Here is a 21,148-nt window from a genome sequence, read left to right as displayed (position 1 = left end):
GTCTAACGATAACACTGCCTACTCTATACTCCCACGCGTGCTACATCATTCCTGATAATAAAATCAAGTACGTAGGTAAACAGTAATTTACGTCGCGCTACACGCTACACGTGTGCTCCCCTTTTACGCCCACGACGATAGACGTATATCTTTTGATTTTGCGTATTTCTTTTACGTAAACATCATGCAAATAAAAAATGGTAGAGGCGAAGTAAATAACTTGTTAACCTTCATTAAATATTATTCTCTTTACAATATGTTCCATCAATAATTCATGATATTTACATATCCCCTTTTGGATATTTAATTCTTATCAAGTTTTTTATTCGAAATGTCTTGAAGCCTGTCGATATTTTATTTCACTTACTCAGTTACATTGAGTTAATAAAATTATATTGTGATACCTAAGATAATGTTGCGTCTTTTGAGTTATATAGTTCACATACTTTCTCTTATATACGTTACTCTATCACTCTATCTTATACATTAGGAAATTTAAGATAACAGAAAAAAATGAATACGGCTCTTTGATACTTCTTGTCGAAACTTATATTTCTTTTTTACCTCGCTCCAAGATCAACCAGCTTTCTTCTCAGTCATAAATCTTTATTTGTCAGAGTTTCTTAAGCTCCACAGGCGACCGAGAGTGCGGTTTCTCCGTGATTCTTTTTGCTGGCACTACTACGAAAGTGCTCTATTGCCTGACGTCTTTGATAAAGTGCCAGAGCCGCGACTTTTAACTCGAGCATATCTGAGTCACGGTCTCTTTAATAAATTAAATAGTCCGTAAAATATAAAATTGTACTTATTTTACATTATTTGCGATAGCTCTTAATATTTAAGAAGCGCATATATCTACAAAAATAAATTTCAAAAAAGTAGAATAAAAGACCAGTTATGACAAATAAATAAAAGTAGAGAAAATGGTTAGGATACCTGAAAACGCGATTAAAGTGAGAAGATAAGTTTTTTATATTTAGCCCGTAAAGCATATACAGGGATTATGAAAAGCTCGGTTACTCAGTATACTAATTGTGAAAAGTGCATAATTTATGGAAGTGACAAAAAGCGGGTACATGGCGGTATCATGATTGTGGATAAAAGTTTAGAAAGCTGGCCAAACTGGCACGAATTGTACAAGGGGTTTTACACGCCTTGATAAGTAGCGCGTGCTGGTTTCTTCTATCGAGAGCTTTATCGTGAATCATTCGCTCTCTTCTCTCGGCCGAGAAATTGAAATACAAAATCCTCTGTTAGCCGCGAACTTCGTAACGATGAGATATTGGCCAGCAGTCGGAGATGAAATGTGGATTTTCAATCGATTATCGCAACTTTTTATTCATGTACATATGTTTGTTTATTCATCAATAGCGCGTAAAATGACTGACGAAACGTGATTTGTATTTCACATATAATATCATTAACGACTGTTGTGTAAAAGCGGGATTACGAGGATATAATTGTTTCCTGGGAATAATATATTGGAATGGCCAAATAATTTTTATTACACACAATTATTATATGAAAATAGAATACTAGATATATGTTTTTATAATACGTACTGAATTTTATACAATAAAAATATAACTTGGCTAATATTTTTTAACTTAATAACTTAATGCAATAATTTTTGTTTTCGATAAATACTATTGCATAAAGGTTGCACCTCATATCCTTTATGATTTAAATTCTTTGATATTTAATAATTATCCGTTGCATCTCAAATACAAATTTCGAATGATTAATCAACGATGTAATGTACGGCAAGGACGCGAACGAGAGCGAATTCAACCGAACGCGTCATTAAATTCCGCGTCGTTGCGTCATTCGATACCGTTCAGGCATTGGCGCGGGGAACGTTAGCAGGCGACATTAAGTTCAAAGTATGTACAAATTGAACATTCCGGAGACGAGAAGCATGTCGATTGAAAAAAGAGACGCGGTGATGGGCTGCGCGTCAGAGAGAAGCGAATCGCCATTCTTACAGCGACGAACCGCAACCCCTCCGTTTCCTTGTGCGGGGACGTTTATTAAATTAGGTATCAAGGGGACAGAGGGTTGTGGACACGACTTGCGCAAACAACGCGGGGGGGGGGGGACAAAGCGTGGAATGCGCGCGACGAGGGTGATCCGTTCGACGACGATTGTTAGCCGAGGAGAAGAGAAGTTATGGTACAAATGCATTTCGCGTAGGGTGCTAATAATTATCATGACGGTACTATCGCGATTAAAATGCATTACACATACACCATCAGAGAGACACGTTTGTCGAACAAAATTACAACCATCAGTTTTATCCAATCGATAAAACTGATTAATTTATGCAACTACTCGTGCAGATTTTGTAATTCGAGTATTATTTTCCACTACGAAGCTTAACACAGGCTGAAACGCGATCGTGTATCTTCAATTTTACCGAAATTCAGCAACACCTCGCCAATTGCGCTCTCACACGGTATCTGAAATTAAGATAAAATCATCGTCGAGTTATTAGGGAAAGTCTGCCGATTCATCGCGGGTCGTTGCATATTCATTGCGCCTCGGGAGCTAATAACTTTACCATCATTGTGCTAGAATGCACCCTCGAGTCGCAGTCGGCGGTCACATTAATTTTCCGGCCGAAACTTTATAGCCTCAATAAACGGCATGATATGCCGTTTTGGATATTACGAGGCGAATTCATTGTGACGATTTCTTTCGTGTTGCACGTCGCTAAAATTGATCTAGGCTCGATGTATTTCCACAGCGATTAGCGTGAGGCCAGCACAGATCGATTGTCAAGATCGCTGCACAACTTGCGATACTAATATGATATACTATTGCACGCAATTGCAAGAGGCGCTCTGGAAGATGGTGAAGTAAATTAAAGGAAACCTTTATATTTTTTACTTTTTATATATCTACAATAATCTGTGGAATAACGATTCGTACATTTCTCTCGAACATGAATATCTTCATACATCCGTGATTAAAATCGGCATTCCTAAAAATGTTAACGTAACTTTCGATTATTATGAAAAGATCCGTCATGGAAAATTCACACAAAGTCAAACAAAAAAGATATAAAAATAAAATTTACAACGTGAAAGCAAACTGGCTTCTCCCATTTTTGCATTGAGTTGCATGACATCCATATGCATATAGCGAGCGGGTCTTTCTCATCGCTCACTGTCGTTCAATTTACCGAAATCAGGGTTCGATGTATAAACATGAAAAATAAAAAGATAGAGAAAAAGGGAACACACGCTCCCTCCCCCCCCCCAGTTATGGCTGCGAAATTTTCGGGCCCGGCCGCGGGTTCGTTTCGCACTTTCATATGCGCACGTTGTCGCAGCCGTCAACGTGACGCGCGATATATCATAATTTTGTAACTGCTCTCCTCGAATGCGCATGGGGTGGGGGATCGAACATGTTTCCCGTATTCATAACCCGACAATGGACACTTGAACCTGCCTTGTTAGACGGGAGCGGCGAAGCGTGGAAACTGGGTGGAGCCGGCACATAACACCTATAGCTTTCAGAACCCGTTGCGCGTTATTGATGATCCTGCGGATGAAAGATCCTCGCGTTCATAGCTTCTCCTCGATGAGAGCGCGAGATCGTCGATCGACCGCGTCACGATTGCGAGAGCTGTCTCCTCAAGGAGGCAGGAAAGCACCGACGAACGGTGCCGGGAAGATGAATTCGCAGGATCAAGCCTGTGATTTTGCACGTGTGATCGTTCAATCATCACGGCTCCTATAATGACGCTTAATATCTCCCGCTTTATTATTTGCAGTATCTCGCGATTAATTTGTGTTCATATATTTTGGGATTAGAATAATTAATTTAATATAGGTTGTATATAGGCAGATATGGTATACTTTTCCTGGAAATATTTAAGTTGCGAAATAATTACTCTAGTTACTTGATTAAAAAGTTGCTGTATATAGGATAGTAAATTTACATTTAGTATGAACGGGGGAGAATAGGATTTTGAATAATTATAACGGCATATCTGAATCTCTTTATAAATGGGTATCGGGAACAATGTTGATCACTGTACTGTTATGACATTAGAAGATACTAACTGTTTGCACGGTATTAATGTCTATCATGAATACTATTGTGAATAAACTAATGCTTTTAAGATTCAATTTTTCGATGAAGTTAATCGAATAACTTCCATTCTATTCTATTCTACATTTATAATTCTAAAGCTAATCTAATTGATCCTGATTGAAACATAGTGCAAGGAAATTTTTTTATTTTTGTTGAATTATTTACTTTAAAACATACTGATTAAACTTTTGTATTGATGCACAAGTTATAAATAAGAAAATCATTACATTTTGTTATCTACTATTTCATATAAAAAAATCATGAATCTCTTTTTGATATCTCTGCTTTTGTTCGTGAAGTAGATATAGAGATGTCGCATAATTCTCTAACATCCATTCTGGGTACACAAATTGGTATATCACGAATTAAACTCCGGAGAACTCGACTCTCGGTTGAAATTAAGTTCGCTATAGTTACTTGAGGAATTGGTACAAGTAATCCCTCGCGGGTGGCCAATCAGAAGATATATCATGAACCAAATGCATGAAGTTTGATTCCCAGGCACTATAGTATTCCACTTTCTCGTGTCAAACAATCTTGTTGCTCCAAATAACATCATTTATCTAGGTATCCATCTCTCGATGTTTGTCCTGTTGCTCCTGCATATTACAATCCTCTTTTCACATTGGTATATTAATGGTTTATATTTTTCCAAACTTACACAAATATTTTTCAGCCGCATGACATTATTTCAGAATTACGAAAATTTGCTTTAAAATGTCACGTTCCGCAAAATGTCGCTCGCAGCGTTTTTCCATTTATCGATGCAGTTCTGCAACGAGATGCGTCCTGACACGCGCAAATAACGGGCGAAGTCGACCTACGTAATCGGCGAGAAATTGCATGGGGTTAATTCTTAATTAAATTGCGCACGCAAATTTGTTCCGTCATGGGACACTCCCTCCTCGTATTTTCCGCGCGCACCTGCACACCCCCGACGACGCGACGCACGCCGCACGTGGAATCCATAGAACATCGGGGCATCCACGACGAAATAGAACAAATAGAACAAATACGCATCACCCGAGCACGTCCTCGAAGCTAAGCAATATGTGTCCGCGACCCTAAAGCGCCGCCTCTGAAAAAGACACAACGACGTGCTATATTCGCGGCACGTTGCGGCTACATCACTGGCGTAGAATCGTGAATTACTATTGTGGTGCCGACTTCGACCGCTCCTCGTGAATGGGTCGCGTATCGCGGGAGACAAACGAAGAGAGATTGCGTATTTTTCGTTCCACGAGGTGTGGCAGACATCCCGCTACGAACGTTAATTTAGTTGTCGGAGTAATAGGGAGTCTTTATCTTAATCTTGGAGAAACTCTCGAAGAATAGACAAATAGGTTCTCGCCTGACATATCAAGTGGATAAATGGCAGGGAGAACGAGAAGAATTATGACAAATATAACAGATAAAATTATAAAAATAGTAAATTATAGAGTAAAATAGAGTAAAATATAAATTGATATAAATTTATTTATCAGGATCTCGAATGCGACATTCGCATCCGAAGCAGCCAAATAGCGAGACAAATTAATCCAGAAAAATCAACTTTTTCCACTTCGACATATGACGTTAAATATTTAAATCGATTTGCTCGATTTGTAATTTTCGTCCAAGTTTGGATGCAAAATAGGTGTTGCAGATGCGCGCATCCGACGCCGGATGGCGTACGGAAAGTCTTAGCTCGAATTTCATGATATCGTAGTAATCGTAGTCACATGAAACAGTTACGGCAGTTTGAAGGCAGTTTAGAGAACAGCGTGCACGTACGTTGCAGTTGCGATTGGTACGAAGCAACTGGGAGACTCGTAACGCGAATCGACTCACCGACACCACTGCAATCGAAACACCCGGGGTCCGCGGGGCGCGGACCGTACACACTTTCTCTCTCTTTCTTGTTCTCCTTTTCGCTTACTCGCCCTTTGTACAAACTGCACGTGCGCTCTCGTCATGGTCCCGGTCGGTCTTCGACGCAATGGCGCGCACGTTAATGCGCCTTATATATCGATATCGTGTGTGCCGGTACTAGATACCGCGTAACAAGCACCAGCCAGTAGTCGGAGAGGCGGAGGGTCAATCTTCGTTCTATACGCTTTAATGTGGGTAACATTAGCACGCGATGCACTATATACACGCCTGTTTGCATGATTGAACACACAATCGCGGATAATGCAACGCCATCAGCGATGCAATAGTTATCATTCATCCTTTTGCCCCAAAATTGCGTTTGGATCGGTGAAATAATTACGGTTTGTGTTTGCTTTAATTACTTCTAATCTATCGGATCGCATATCCCGTTTATTCAGATACAATTTAGACACAAGAGGTACAAGCTCGAACTTTCAATAACATTAATTCTCCAAAATTGAACGTTTGTAGGCAAATAGCAGACGCTAGGAAAAAAAATTACGATGTCCCCCAATCGAATGTTACACGTGTTACGGTTCAATAATCCATCACAACGACATTAATTTTACGTATAGGGCTGTTGCTGGAGTGTAGTATAAAAAGACGCGATGTTTATGCGAGAAGCGTGATGGCTATACACGCGTCGGAGGAAAAAAAAAGTTAATGATTTCTCGTCATTCTTCGAGAAACTGCTGTTGCTGTCACGCATCTCGATGAATGCAGAGGTGACGCACGGAAATGAAATCGTCATCGATCTCATTTGAAAGTTGGCCGTACGACAAATTCGTATTAATGACCAGGCACGTTTTTTCGTTTCTACGTTTCTGCATACTCATCACCCGGCACAATGTCGACGTAACAGTTGCGAACGATCCCGGATAGTTCTCGGCGTAGCGGAGTTTCTCTTATTGTCGACTTCAAATTGGTCGGACATCATATGTCGCCGAACCCGGCGACATTTGGACCACTGTCATGCAGATTCGCCGACAATCGATAGGCATACGGCTGCAGTCCAATACGACACATCCAATCACACACGCGCCATTCATCTATAATCAAATTATAGAAGAATGTCCCCAATTTTTGAATAAAAAGAGTATCTTAGAGAAAATTATTACATGTCGGAACACGAAAAGGACGTTGCGCACGAGAGTCCTTTAGAAAACAATTCGTTGTCCACAAACGTACGTTTTCTCTTGTTATCTCTGAGGCTAATGCTACCGCATTTTCTCTCATTAAACTTAAAGTTGGATTTTCAGTCGCGCGTTGTGTTTAATGGCGTTAGAATATAACAATGCAACAATGAGGTATTCACGATATTTCAATGCTATTAAGTAATTAACATTAGCTTTTAGTACACGGCATTGCCGGGAAGCGCGACATTACCGGCGCAAATTAAATCGGATTAGAGAACGCAGAAACGAACAAACAAAGGCAGAAACGATTCCCGCTAATGCCGCTCACGAAAACTCTCTCGCGGCACATCCACTTCCCGATGGGAATTCACCATGGCGTGCGCGCGATTTTGTTTTAAGTACACGGTATCGTAACGACGAGAGAGCGCAGGCGTAAAAACATATAACAAAATTCCGTAAAAACGTAATGGGAACAGGGTTAACACACGCCGTGGGATCGGTTTAAAAAAAAAAAATAACTATCCCTGAATGTTCGTCTATCATTCCCCGTGAGATGATGTCATGTACTGAACATGCACCCTCACATATCGTACACGTTGCTGGTTACAAACATATACACATCCACAATCCACATTCATTCGGCATTATACATGATCAGTCGAACATCTACAAAGTACGTCTGCGTGTGCACGCGTGGCATTGTGCGTGATCAACCACACACACACACACACGTACTCGATCGAACAGCACGCGGGGCACGCGTCTTCGGCTTTGATGCACAATCAAGTGTCCCTCATTATTGTCGGCGGTTATTTGCCTGGTGGAGTTAGTCAATGAGAAGTGATTTAGTAAACAAGTAGCATATTGCCGATGGCAGCCCGCTGAGCCATGTGATTTAATGTTTCGTGGAATACACATACAGCGTAGGTATAACTCGGGGAATCGATTCTTCCGTCCCGGGGATCTTTCTCCCCTTTCTTTGGTGGGAAAACCGGCTTCCCGACAGCACTCTGCTGATTTAAGTATCCATCGTGTCGAAATGGTCGACGGTTCATTAAGCGTCATGCACGTAATATAGATAGGTGCTTCGATCGGTTTGTTTGGACGCTTTATATACGCAAAACAATTTCTGTAAGATTAACGCAAGTTATGTAAAGGAAATTATTTTTAAAAATGCGTCTCAAATATTTTATAAATATATCTAATATTAAAAGAGATCACTAAAGTAATGCGCGATAATTAAAAAATATAAGATTATTTTTATTTATATTTTATTCATATTTATATTTTTAAAATTTCTATTTAAATTTTCTAGTTCTTTATATATTTAATATTATACTTATACCTCTCTCTCTCTCTCTCTCTCTCTCTCTCTCTCTCTCTCTCTCTAAAATAAATTTTCCAAGTATTAAAAAAAAGGAAATATTTATTTCGCTTAAATGTATAGGATTAGACGAAAAGGAAAATAGCTTACGGATGCTAATTGAAACGTACAAGGATTAAAATAAATTGTTTCTATAAAGATCTCGCAAAAATAAAAAGAGATAATTATTAGATGAAATGATCTTTAATTAAATCACCTGATCATGACTCACTTTCGTTACATGGTTTTAATTAAATGTGCACTTACGATCTGGCGCCAATTATGTTTTGCGGTTCATAACCGGCGCATTGTTCTCGTTTAATTAAACACGGCTTAGCCACCGTGTTTTCATAAATTCCCCCACATGCGCGATTTAATCCAAAAGCTGACGGCTTATATAACTCGCATGTACGAACGTAGAAAGTTATATCATGAAAAGAGTGATTCGTCGTGAATACCTCGAGTCTTGGTATTCAACGCCGATAAATTACTCAGTCATAACTTTCGCGAAGTAAAACTCATTGCGGAAGTGTGCAGGCGGATCGATATAACTCATCCAAGTGCAATCTGTCTCTTCGCGAGGACCGATTATTAAATATTCTATTAATTTGTCCGATATAAATGTTTCATTAATTTTTCTCCTTTTCATGTTCCTCTGTTAAATGCAAAATCTTAGATATCTTATATGTATATAACGTTTGATTGTTTCACAAACCAATTCTTGTTGTAAACCCAAGCTTCGTACACTTGACTACCACCAATTTCTTCATATCTTATTGGCAAAATTGAAGGCGAAGCAACGGGGGTAACAACCTACGTTGCTACCAGCGTGATTCTGAACTATTTCAACCTTGCCACTCCCAACCAACTCTACATTATCGCCTGCACATGACCCAAGTAAACCAGCTCGGCGAAGCTTGGCGCGCCGAACGAAAACCTAATAGCAACCGCGATCGCGTGTCTGAAACCTTAATAGATCGTCGTAAACTTCTCGAAGTGCCAGAGGTAAGAAGGGAAAGGGAAAGAGAGAAAGAGATCATTCGTTAGCCGTTATAAAATGAAAGGGAGAAGCGCGCGCGTGTATGTGTGTGCATTTCCAGTAATATGGCTAGCCCGGTAATTTTCCAGGACATTAACTTCATACGACGTACAATATATCTTCGTAGAAGTCGCAGGAAGTCGGGTCAGTTTAACGCTTATGTCACACATCGACAGGGCGGTCCGAGACGCCCTCGCGCTCTTCGGACACCGAGGGTATTTTTGGAGAAGGAAATAGCACCGTTACACCTTGTCGTTGTAGCACGCTTCGAAGACATATATGTATGCCCCTTTGTGCCTGTTCGTCCTCACGAGACTCTCCTCATCCTCTCGCGATGCTTTTTTTCCATCTATTCTCCGAGTCGGCTCTTTATCTCCTGTTCGAACGCTACCGACGCCCCTTGCGAAGGGGAGTTCTGGCGCGTGGTCAATTTTATTAATGGCTCACACCCGTGTCGTGGCCGACTTAGGCTTGAAAGATCGCACTGCATCTTCGTTATAAAAGATTATAAGCGTTATACGATTGAAGGAGATACTTGAACGTTAGGCAGGATATAAGAATAACTTGTGACGATCTTTGTCATCACGCATGAACGCACATCAAACAAATCACACGGAAAGAACGGTTTTGCTGAAGTATCTAAAAATTCAGTATTTGAAAATAATTTTGTTATCAAAATAATTATGTAGAACACTCAAACTGATTGCTAAAATGTCAAAATTTTTTACGACATTATCATCATACGTTTAGCGACCTACTATAGTTATTTTGATGGTGCAGCAAAATTATTTTCAGATTTGTATCTATATAGCTAAATTTTTAGATATTTCAGCAAAGCCGTTCTTTCCGTGCAAATTTATGATATTATATATTTATTTTATTTAAAATGCTATTTTTACTTTAAAGTTGCGAATACAACGAAAATTTATTGTTAAAATATAACGTGAAGTTATAGAATGTAAAGTAAACTATATTATATTTTTTTAATATAACAGGACAAATATATGAAAAATAAATAGCAGAACGCACCACTAAGAAAAACCAACAGCTGTTGAAAAGTAAAAAACGACGGAGTTGAAATACACGATGGATTATTCTTTTTTCATTTTTTTTTTTTTTTTTTTTTTTAATAACACATGCGGGAACATTATCGCGCGTGTCCGATGTGTCAACGATCGATATTTGTGGCAATTTTCGAATACACTAATCTAACGAAGAATACCATCGCTGCACTCAGCCATGCACGCGTCGAGTCAGCGATAAAAAATGCAACGGTAAAGCCGCTCTATAAATCCGCGCAGTTGACAAGTTCGTTAATAAACCACGCTCAACCCAGCGTATGCTGGAGAAAATGGTTCGCTAATTAGATTCGTAATGGAGCACACTCCATAATTTATTTTGCTCGTCGCCGTCATCACGAAACGCGAGAAAATGCGAGAGATATAAAGAGTGAAAAAGAGAGATAGAGTGAAGAGGTCAGTGAAGAAAATTTCTTTTTTTTCTGTGACATAGACCTCGGTTTCCCTTTGTATTTCGCATATTTTTCCTCGATTGATTCGATCGTTATTCACAATTTACCTGTCTCGGCAATCCCGACGCGCGCGAGCAAACAACGATTTGTCCCGACACCGTCGGTGCGGTCTTTCGCCATGTGTGTACACGGTGGCATGCGAGTGCGTGGATGTCCGCGTATGCATATGCATGCATCGACAAAGAGCGGAAATGCAAGCGCGGGCGGTGATGACTTTTCGCCTCAAGAATTCGAACCGCGTGACCTCGCGTGGGCGCCAATTGAGTGTCTATCTTTTTTTTTTGTTTTTTTTGCTTCCTCATAGAGGAAGCTTTGTTTTTTCGTAAAAAAATTTTTTTTTTAGTTGCTTTTGCTAATGTGTTCAGAATGTTCTAAAACGTTGAAAAATCGCTATTTTTAAAAATGTCGGTATGTGTGTGTGTATGTGTGTATGTGTATGTATGTGCCAAATTTACCGAAATTTCTATAACTCCAGAACTAATCAACCAAATCTTAACGAATTATATATGAAATAGGGGTAGAAAAAACTGAAGAATATATAGAATTAATAAAAATTGCTAATAATCAAGGGGTTCTTTTTGCTTCGTCAAATTTTTTTACTCAAGAATTAGAAAAATAAAAAAAAATGGTTTCCAGAAAACCGGTAACAAAAAACTATACATTCTATAGTACTCTCCGGAAAATTCTACCCCTATTTCATATACAATTCGTTAAGATTTGGTTAATTAGTTCTGGAGTTATAGAAATTTCGGTAAATTTGGCACATACACACATCAGAGTTGAGAGACCTGTATGTAAGACCGTGATTTTAAGACATCACTTCCTTTATGAGGAAGCTAAGTGTAAATTTTTCTAATTTGCACTATTTTTTTACTTTTTTTGTTTTTAATATCTTCCTAGCGGTGTTGAATCGTGGCGGCGCCGAGCGTATGCTTATTTTGCAATTACCGCATGTTACTGCGTCTTTCAGTCTTTTTTGTTTATTCTGTTTTGTGGCTTTCGTTCGTTGTGTCTTCATGTCGATGGTGCGAATGCTATCGACATCACGTGCTAGTTTTCACTGCAGTAAGCGTTATTGGATCCAAAATCTTTTTCTGAACGCGTAAAGTATTATATTTTTCTTTTATTTAAAAAAGTATATGTACACAGTATTTCTATGTCTGTAAAACTGAAATGAAAAATTGGATTTCTATTTCATTCGTTTGACTCTGAAATACAGAAACTCGGGATTTATCTTAAGCTAGTCCCCTTGATAGACGGTACGTATCTCTAAGTTCCTCTTTGATCTGGCGCTACTAATAGCGGTACAGATAGGAGATAATTGACCAGTTTGCTTTACTAAACCTCTACGAGAGATCTTGATGAGGAAGTGGTCGAAGGGACAGCTGACATCGTCAGCTTGATATCGTGTCTCTGCATATATTGATCTGGCCACTTCACTTCACGTTCGATATGTGGGTCGAGATTGCTCCTGGACAATGTATTTGGACTTGCCAGAATATAATTCCAATTTATCTCGATAATATTTCGCAAGAGTATGATCTCGAATGATAAAAATATTTGTCGGTTAAGAAATACCGTTTCAAAAATAATTATAATTCCAGGAAATTTTTTCACACATATACATATAAGAACAGTTTTTTGCAAAAAAAATAATTTTTTTAACTTTTAAACTACATATACTTTTTAAGTAAATTTATACGGAAAGAGGATATGTGAGGATATCTGTATGAGTGGGATAATCTCGTTTGAATTTGGCTCGAACTTCATTGCATATTATTTATAGCAATTCTATTTATTTGCATATGAAAATCAGTAAAGTAAAATAAATGCGATCAGCTCGTCAATAATTTCGCGAAATATTTCGGATTGTCTGAAGCAGCGCATTGTTCTCGTTTAATTAAATCACTTTATTAAATTGCTTTATTAACGCAGTAACACGAAAGAGCAATATAATTTTTGGAGGGAAAATTACATTGTGAAAAGCTGCGCTGTATCGGTCGAGTGAAAATTTCAATTATCTATGCAATGGTGAATTCGGCGAGATTAAAATAAACATAAACGAGCTGTTGTCAGCGATTCCGCAGGACGGAAATTTCACAATTTGACACATATGCATTTTATTTATGTAGTTCCTCCACGATCTCGCTTTTATTAAAGATGCATTTCGTATATATCGAGAGAGACAGAGGGATTGATAGAGAATGAGAGAGAGATAGACAGATATCAAAACCTCACGGAATTCTAACAAATTTTCAATATAACGTACGTTCAAGTGCGTATTTTACGTCTGCATATGTTGAGATGTCCACACATACGAGGTCTTTTTCGCTGGGCGGCACATATTGAATTCGCAAGTGAGCGAGTTACGCGAATCGCGAATGCAGTTTCCGTGACAATTTCGAAGATATTCTCGTTGATTGTGGAATGCCCGTGGTGCCGAATATCGAAACCGCTTTGTTTCGGGGCTTTTATCAAAAGGATAAAATTCATCGGATAAATAATCTTGTCGAGCCCACACGTTGTCGACGCGATATGTTTTTCGGAAATATTATCGAAAAATTTAGCTCTCAAAATATCTGTCAAAATATATCCCATCACGTTTTCTCGTGAACGTGACTGAACGAGAAACGAATAGTGTCCCTTGCAAAATTTAAACTCGATTTTTGCTCAGAGAAAAAGATCAGGGATTACCATTTTTCGCAATTTGAAGCTTAATGATGTGTCAGTCTCTCCGCCGATACGTAATATTAAGACTAATGGTACCTATTTCAGATTATCCGGATCGTCGACGTAAATTCGCGCGCGAAATGGAACTTTTATTCCGCGAATCCACGTGAATATCCGATCCGTGGATGATGATCGCCTCTCTTTCGGCCGGTGATTAAAGTGATATTTACGGAAGCGAATGAGCGTCGAATTTTGTGCTAATCACGTTATTAGATCGCGTCTGTTTGATTTAACCGCAACCGGTGTCATTCGCAGCGGCGACCGGAAACTGTTTTGCCGTGACAGACCGATATTCGATGTAGAAAAGTCGAGGGGCCGTCACTCTAACGCGTGCTGTAATTAGGTTAAACTGCAGCGGACATTTACACGCGCACGTGTGCCCGATCGTGGCGACGGCGGCGGTCGAGGAAAAATCAAATGAGGATCAACCGTGACAAGTACCATGGTATTGTTACCGCGCTATATTTATCGGCGTGTATATGGTCGCGAATTTGTACGCTATTTGTGCTATCTGTCGTCCGATACCGCAATTCTATCAATCGATGATTGGTATAGAATTATAACGGGGCTGTTTGCAAAGGATACGTAACAATATTGCGATCCATGCGTTTATTAACGGCCAATAACAAGGTTATCGGAAGCCTCTGAATTAGCTGTATAGTTCCGAGATAGCTGATGCGCGTATATAGCTCGGTCCTAAAGGATTTGAATCCCTTTATGAACAAATAAATCCGCAAACTCTATTAAAATGTCGATTTAGAATATCGCACGAATAAACACGCGCGCCTTAAAATTTGCACTACGTGTTTCCTCATTAATCAGCACGCAAAAAAGAATCGATATCTCTCAATTACGAAATACTTGCTGCTGCCCACAATTTGCTTTTTTTTTTAAATCAAGCGAATTCAAATGAAGACTCAGTGCTAATGTCGATGAAAAAATAACATCACATTTGTTCCGATTTACATTTCCGTCACTCAAACGAGAAACTTCATTTCTTCATCAATCTCTTATTCTGAAAGTTACTTATCATCCCAGTCAATCTAAATTTCAACTTTACCTTGTCAAAGTTCATGCCGAGTTAAGACTTGACTGTTTCGAGAGTATCTGCAAATATCAAACGCGCGTGAGTGCAATCTCGGAAATCGCCACGAAAGTTTCACCCACATCATCATAACGAATTGTCATTGCGCGTGAATCGCGCGAAATGAACTTTTCCCAGACGTACGTCAAAGCCCGCCTGTACATTTTTGCCATTCCATTTGCCCACTCTCCATTCGTGTCCATCATTTTTTTTTTCGCGTGTGCTCCTGACCGAAACAAAGGATTGCGGAATACCCTTGCGCCGGAATTGAAAAACTACCGGGGACAAAAGGAGAACGATAACACGTAATGCATTCTGCAACTTGGTCTATACCCGCGCAAAATCGGTACGAAGTTTCTCGCGACTAAGAAACTACTTTTCCGTGGAAACAAGTCCCGAGCATTTTTGATTTAGCATTAAAATTCAAGTTATACCAGATTTTCACTTTCTTCGAATATTTAAGGCTGCTTTCTGAATAATGCAAATTATATATGATTACTACTACGTAATTTTTCTACGATTTCTGTCTATTCTTATTTGAACAACGTAATAATATAATATTATTATTTTACTCCAGTGTGTTACAACATATTTTATTTTTACCGACTTTTAAATGATATATGTATATGTGGGTATATAAAAAATTATTTTACTTTTAACAAAAAATTAAAATACAATACATCCTTTTTTTATACCTATTTGACGTATATAGATTATCTCGACGTTTTTCACATTCTAGTCACGTTCTAGGATTTACATGCTGAGCGTTGTGTAGAAACTGAGCGTGCACCTCCGGTTCAATTTATTGAATGTAAAATTTACCGTAAATAATTTTATAATCTGGCTTGTCATAAAATTCTTGTTAAGAGAAAATTGATCCTAACTTACTTGAATGAAATACGTGATATCTACCCACGTAAAATTACGTCGTAAGAATCTTTGCAATCTGATTTTACATTCCGGATGATAGACTGTACCTATAGCGAGAAATCTCCATTCATGAGCATTTGGGTTCATGATCAAGAAAAGTGCCGACCGAGTTGCTTCGTTTAACAAAGAAATACACCTGACACATACATCGAGGTCCTGTCGAAGGGTGAACCTTTAACGGGTTGAAAATGTGTGTGTGGCTCCAACGCTTGAGAAATTGCGGTTCACTCCCATCGAGATGAGATATCAGAAGTCTCCTCGGCCTGGCAATCACCTCCGTTCTCCACCGTCCTCCTTTGCGCGTTCACCTCTCTCTTTCTCCCCATCAAGATCTAAGAAAGAGAACTAATGCCCAATGATAGCTATCCTGAACGGCGAGAGAACGGAATCAATAAAGCCAGGGCAAGTTTTGCAGCGGCTGTTTCACCCTCTCGTTCTCTCCCTCGCTTTTTTCCTCTCGTTTATTTGATGACGATCTTTCATGAGAGAAGCCGATTAAAAAATTTGAGCGTAAATAGAAACTCAATCTCTAATATTTAATTCTGTAATTACAATTTTGCACATGATATTTATCAGGTCGAGAGCTATCGATAATATTTTTTTTTTTACGATTGATGGCAAATGTATTTCGTTCAATTATGTATGACGAACTATTTCTTATAATAGACTTCGTAATTTAGAGAACTGTTTACGAACGTGTGGATGTCTGCAAACTTTTGCTACTGAAAGAATTAATTAAAGGTGATCGCTTTTAAAGCCGTAATAATCTGAAGCCCGGGCTGCATACGGAATCAAATAAAGCAGGGATGTAGCGAGCAACGCGAGGTCGTCGTCACCGCAAGTGGATGCTGCGGACTGACGACCGGAAGCTAAAAACAGCATCGCGGATCGATGCTACTGTCTGGTTCGCGTAAATTCAGGGTAGCTCGCTGATCTCACCGTACACAGTTTTGTCACTTCGTCTCCTGCACTGTCTATTTCTCAATAGCCCGCGGACTCTGAATTAATTATCCTCGATGGATTTTGTCGTCTCTAATGGTAATTAAACGCAAAAATGAAATCTCTCTCTCGATCGTTCTTTAAGTGGTTTTTCTTGTTTATATCATGTATCTGAGATACCGTCTGAAATACCGATAAAACACGCATCGTATAAATGGGAAGTTGTAAAAAATTAAGTACAGCAGTGCCCAATACGCATTGTCAGCCCCGTTTGTAAAACGTAATACGCTCCTCTGAATATTTTCTCTCCCCGTTATCTCAGGTCGCCGAATTTCCGCTCTGTTTATCCTCGTTTACTCTTCTACGGCAGAAACGAGCCAACATGGCGACTTTAGTGTACTAATGCGATTCAACGACGAGTTGGCCAGTGTGTCGTCATGGCCGGACGATGGCGAGCGAGATCACAATTCCGTCACGCTTAAAACACGACAATGGAGGGGAAACGAGAGGGGAAATGTTGTGGTCTTAAGCCAAACCCTATGCGGATCCCTGTCCGGTAGAGGATCCGGTTTTCCGGGTCGTTCCAGCCATCGGATACACGAGGTGCTCTTCACGGTAGGCGTGGTGCCGAGAGCAAATCGTCTTTCGATGTATGCCTGAATGATTTCGAATGGGAGAAACCAGACGAAGGAGAGAAAACAAGGGGTTGCGGCGTGTAAAAAGTGCTCGAGTTATGATCTCGGTTTGAAATACTTGTTCCGTTTTCAGTATGGGTCGCGACGCGCTAATTTATTATCCGTCAAAGGCAATCGAAAAGCTCTAAACGAAACGTATACTTTAGCGCTAAATAAGTAAATATTCATTATCAATTAATAATTAATTTGAATAATCTTGTATCAATTATTTTTCGATTAATCATTTTTACACTTTATTACTTTTTGTAATGTACGCGTGCGCAAAAGAAGCAGATAAAGTAATCATCTCCCATCTTTATATATACGCATTTAGCACTGAAAATGCATATTTCAAACGATGCACATTTTTCACGATAAATAATATAAATCTTCAGAATATAGTGAAGACTTTATTTTTCATTAAACGAAGAAATTTCTTACGACGTTCAGATGCATTCTTTTTCCCTCTTGCCCTCTGCCGCTCTCTGTTGCTGTTTTAACTCGTTTCACTTTTCCCAAGTCATTTTAAGCAACGTCTATCCGAAACGGTATAATTGATGCGGGTGGTTTCTCATTCAAGTAGAAACTCGACTCCGTTGCCATGCAATTTCGCGTCGCGTCGCACAGAAGCTATATAGGTACACATAAGTACGAACAGTGAAAAACGTGGAAAGTAAACAATTTCTTCGGATTTAGTTTTGCGCCCCTAACAGTTCGACTTAAAAACAAAACTAGCGCGATAGTAATCTCAATAATGATTAAGAATCTCATTTCTTATCGAGGGAAATTTTCCGCGAGCTTTCTTTTTCGATGAGGGCTTCTCGAGGAAACTTAAACCGACGTCTTATCTCTACCCGGCTTACTTTTAATCTAGCCCGATCGTCTCACGTTTAATCCAACGCTGCCTCTTTCTCCCTCTTTACCGCTCCCTCTGGCCCTTCCTTTCCTCTCGTGGAGGCATTGGAGAAGCAAGAGTTATATATACTCGAGGAAGGAACGTTGTCGTCGTCTGGCAACTGCGAACAATGGCCGATCGTGAACAGAGTTCCTCGACACAATCGACATCGGGAATCAAGGTATTGTCGGTGCTTCAAGGTTTACCCATCGCCCATAGTGTATCCTTTCACGAACGATCGATCGGATCCTTCGAAGATATGTACACGTATGCGAGAACGAGAGCGATCGCGCGAGGGATCCATCTGCGCGATCTTCGAGCCGACCCGAACGCTCCAAATGGAAGTGTCGGCCTACGTGAGGGACGGATCTCTTCTCTCGATGACTTAATTCGTTTTGACATCGCAGTTTAACCCACCCGATCCGTTCCCCCGCCGGACGACAAACGGTCTTTTTTCTTTCTCACTGTTATTTAGTAGCTGAATTAGAGCGTTGTGCACTTCGGACAGATGCCAGATCTCGCGATAACGTCGGACCGACGCAACTGGCTCCGAAATATAAATATGAATATCGACTATATACATACACCGGTGTTTGGTTGGAAATAGTGTATATATATATATATATATATATATATATATATATATGAACAAATTAGCAAACCGTATATCTGTCGATCAACTTGCAAATATTTTTTTTACAAGTAAAAAAAAAACATCAATCGTATTGACGATTTAATTTAGTATCACCCCTATATTTATCCGTTTTAGTATCCAATATGGTAGTAATACGATCGCACGTTATGCTCTCTAATCAGAAAATCTAATGTGTATAATCTTCAGCAACGTAAATTGCAGAGTGAATTAACTACTCGCGATAAAATCTAAAATGTTGGCGTTTGCCCGAGCCGATAACGAGATAAAAATCACATAATAATTACTAGAATAGCTACGTATTATCTACATTAGCTTACATATGCGATACTTTATACTTTACATTATTATTATTATTTGCATAATATGAAAAATATATAACAAATATTTAAAATAATCTTATAGAAAAAGAAACTAATATTCCCCAAAGATGTTTTTTACGAACTTTCCACGTACCGATCTTCTTATATTTAGTTAACGCATTGGAAATCTTTAAATAATATTTAAATAGCTGTAATTGATATTTAAATACTTATAAAGATACCGACTGAAAATTTAAGAAAGTTTTTCTGATTGCATTTTTCATTATGATACTCTCAAACTTTTACCGATAATTGAAATGCTCATCTTAGTTTCTTGCTCAATTAAAATCCTTATCATTTATCTTCTCGAAATTCATTAAGTTCAAGCGAGGCAACATCCATGAGGTTATCTTAATGTCCAGATGTCTATTAATCCTAAGTGCCTGACCTAAATTCATCGTATACACCCAAGTTATTAATAATTGTCTCCGCGATATCGAGTGAAATATATCGCGCATTTATGTTTACATTCACGTACTTTATCAAATTATTATTCCATGCTATTGTACATACATCGGACAAATTCACGTGAAGCCAAGGCAATCTTCGCAGTTCCCACAGCTTCGATTGCCGTGTCATAATATAAGGCTGCACGAACGATTAACGTTCTGTCACAACAAGAACGCGCGCGTTTCTGTTCTTGGACACAATTAATGCCATCTCTTTTGAGGTTTCTCCATCGGCTTTGTCGAGCCCTTTTTCCAGGTCGTGCTTTAGTCACGTGACGAGAGTAGAATTGCCCTAGGGACGAAAGAGAATCGCCTCGTCGTCAAATGTCAACCCGTAAACGCAGCCACTCGAGTTACTCAAAAGAGAAATACGAATCTGGAGAAGCAGTTGCGAGAGGTTCGCATAATTTTATCACCGGTTCCCAGCAATGAAATTTATGCCGGCTCTCCGATAGCAACGACGTGAAATCTCGTCCGAATTTACACCTCAGCTGACGATTATTAAAAAAGGAGAAATCTTTTATTGTATATTACAATAGATCGTTGTAATAAATTACGGCCTTATTCTTTATAGATTTTTCTTTTTTAACCGAAATTTTGCCATATAATAATGTCTATTGGATAAAAATAAACGAAACAGCCCCGTGTTACGTTTCTGTGCGTTTAAAAAATTCTGTTGGCGATTGAAACTGTTGCGATAAATCGTGACGAGGTCTGTCGTAGCAATTCAAATACTCTCGTGATGCTGATCGTGGAAAATTGCAACAAGCTTCTGCTTGGTCACCATTGGCAATTTCGATGCAATGCGCCACAGCTATGAAATTGCCAGCTTTACCGAGATGGGAAATGTTGGTCTCGAGTGGGGAAAAACTGTGGGGATGTGTGCTTCGTACCGTCTCGACGAATAAAAATACAAATCGGATGTGAAAAAAAATAGTGATGGGACGCATCGGAGCGCGGAAAGGGACTTCAAAATGAATAGAAGCCGATACCAGGTCTGTCGAACTTGTTCTGGAAAAGCGTACGAAGTGTACAAACTGCGTCTACATAGAGTTCACAATTTGTCATCGATCGGCTTTTACGCAGCCCATCCCAAAAGTCACATATACTCCCCGAACCTGAAAAATTGAAGGCAGAAAACCGAATTGAAAAAAGATGATAGTTTTTTCTTTATTTGGTACATTTTTTTCTTTTTTTTAGGTACAAAATTATAAACTAATTAGGAGAGTAAAATAATATATTTGTCGACAATTTATTTTCTCTTTGGTTTTAAACGAACATTCACAAGCTCACGTAATAATATTCCAACGAATGGCTACACGAATGTATAATTCTATGGGTAATTCTACTGT

The 21,148-nt window shown here is 39.1% G+C and overlaps 2 long non-coding RNA genes across 11 annotated transcripts in view; one reads left to right on the top strand and one right to left on the bottom strand.

Annotated features, from left to right (window-relative positions):
• The window catches only part of LOC143901267 (uncharacterized), a 63,315-nt gene that overhangs the window by 18,991 nt on the left and 23,176 nt on the right, over positions 1 to 21,148 (top strand). The window lies entirely within an intron of this gene.
• Positions 218 to 6,361, bottom strand: LOC143901342 (uncharacterized). 10 transcript variants are annotated; one of them, XR_013258056.1, is made up of 6 exons: positions 4,763 to 6,358; positions 3,450 to 4,700; positions 3,080 to 3,164; positions 2,932 to 3,001; positions 2,561 to 2,843; positions 218 to 2,459 (listed from the first exon to the last, which is right to left on the bottom strand). It is a non-coding gene; the product is annotated as an uncharacterized LOC143901342 (long non-coding RNA). The 10 variants fall into 10 exon arrangements; XR_013258055.1 differs by having other exon boundaries at positions 2,932 to 2,983; positions 3,080 to 3,698; positions 4,519 to 4,700; positions 4,763 to 6,350; XR_013258054.1 differs by having other exon boundaries at positions 219 to 2,459; positions 2,932 to 2,983; positions 4,763 to 6,355.

Source organism: Temnothorax americanus, unplaced genomic scaffold, assembly GCF_048541705.1.
Source record: "Temnothorax americanus isolate GAGA-0224 unplaced genomic scaffold, ASM4854170v1 Scaffold33, whole genome shotgun sequence".
Lineage (NCBI taxonomy): Eukaryota > Metazoa > Arthropoda > Insecta > Hymenoptera > Formicidae > Temnothorax > Temnothorax americanus.
Note: the sequence above shows the minus strand (reverse complement) of the source record. Positions and strands in the feature narration are given on the sequence as shown.